Consider the following 2,111-nt stretch of genomic DNA (forward strand, 5'->3'; position numbering starts at 1 on the left):
GCATATGTGATGCTTTAAAGTTAGTGCTCATAATTCGCATTTCAGCATAGTTCTCAGTTCAGGAGCCGAGCAATAGTAGTTATGCTTAGCCCCCGAATCCAAGTAGTTCGTGATTTGGAAAAACTCTATTCTTCCCTTATTCAAAACATTTGATTTGTTTGTGCTTATCATTGCTGAACTTATGTGTTTTCTTTCTTTTTAAGAAAGGTTTTCTCTAAAAACATAAATCACAAATTAGATCTAATCCTCACCTTATGCTTTCATTCTCATCTTAACCCATCTCAAGAGAAAAGTGCCTTACCCAAGAAGATACCGGGAAGCTTACCCTTGAAGCCTGAAATAAGCTACATAAGAAACCTATCCAGCAGCTCAGTCAAAAGGACCGGCCGTGAGAATCAAAGTGCTGCCCCTGAGTCAAAGTAAACAGAAAAGAGGATAGAAGAAGTTATTACCATATAGAGAGGCAAAGATTCTTGGAACCAGATACCACAAACATCAGGGTCATTGACCCCACCACTCACCCGTGCCCGCCTCCATGCGCACTACCACCGCCCCACACCCCCTTTGCAGCGCACTACCGCCGCCCATGCCCCCTTTGCAGCTCACCCACCACCATTACCGCCAGCAACACCATCCCCCTCTGTCGCACCTGCTACCGCATGGCACCTACTCCATCACCACCACTTCGCACCCGAGCACCACCTCGCATACCGCTCGCCTATAAAACTTCCGCACCAGCACCCTCAGTTCCCATCCCAAGCAAAACACTCCCGATAAAATACCCTCTTCCAAATAGCAAGCAACTCCATTTTCCACTCCCACGCCCCTAAGATCACAATGCTTGGTGATTCTTGGGTTGAAGACTTTTGCACATGGTTCATAGTCTTTGGTTTCCTCCAGTGTATGATAGTAATACTCTTTGATAGAATCCTCCAGTGGGAAGACTAAAGAGAAAGAAAGGGTCAGTGAAAAGAAGATAGTGAAGAGAAGATGAGAAGAAGGTTGTCCCAGAATCAACCCTGTGTCAGTCATCTCTCTGCAGCCTGGTCAAGCAACAACAGCAGAAGAAGGCCCCGTAACACCCTTGTTATGAGGTACTTCAAGGAGTTCAAATCCCCAAGATTCAAGAGTTCTACCCTCATTCTTTTTAAGTGGGGTAGTGTTCCAGTAAGGTTCCTGCTATGGAGAAAAAGAAGAAGGCCTGTAGCAAGCTTGTGGAGGACCAGATCATCAAAGCATATAAGTTTTTGGATGAGAAGTGGTCACCCAAGTTTTGTTGATGAAGCACCAGAAGACCAATAAAGGAAGGAATCCATGTGGGAGTTCGCGAGAGAAAGGTTGCATGTTGGCATCGTTGCTTCTTCAATAAGCTAGCTGCCAAGCGAAAGCTAGAAGCCTGAAGATGATCTTTGATTAGCCAGAATCATCGTTTGCAATCAGCAACCGGATGCTCCTGAAAGGCCAGATTTTGTTGAAGTTCCATCTCCTCGAAGAGTTGCAAAGTGAAGATATGTAGCTGAAGTAAAGTTATACCCATAACCCTTCTAAGCCGAATCTCGAGGACGAGATTCCTTCTAAGTGGGGTAGATTTGTAGCATCCCAAAAATTCAAATTCTGAAATATTCTCAAACTCGCTCTAAATTCAAAATGAATTTCAAATTTTGTTTCAAAATGTTTGTTTGTAAGTTGGTATCAGCAAATAAAATATAGTGGTCTATATTCTCTCTAAAATCCTCCTCAAAATATCCTACAAATATTTCCCCAGAGATCCCCTCTGATTCTTTTCAGAAATACTACCCAAATATTCCATCGATATATCTCCAAGTATTTTCTTCCTAAGAAATACCTTCAGAATCATTTTTCAAGCCCCCACAAATATTTTCTTCATAACTTTCTTCATGCTCATACGTATACGTATGCCTCCGGTGTCATACGGTGAGCTCTACAAGCTAATTACACTCATATAAGACAAATCCATGCTAATCTCCCACTAATCCTTTCATCCTTCCACTAATCCTCTCATCCCTCCCCCTAATCCCCCCACCATGGCTATAAATAGAGGGGCAAGTGCCTCCTCTCATCCCACCCCAAGCCATTTCATGGCAACTCTC

The sequence above is a fragment of the Zea mays genome, chromosome 6 (genome assembly GCF_902167145.1).
Source record: "Zea mays cultivar B73 chromosome 6, Zm-B73-REFERENCE-NAM-5.0, whole genome shotgun sequence".
In the NCBI taxonomy this organism is placed as follows: Eukaryota; Viridiplantae; Streptophyta; class Magnoliopsida; order Poales; family Poaceae; genus Zea; species Zea mays.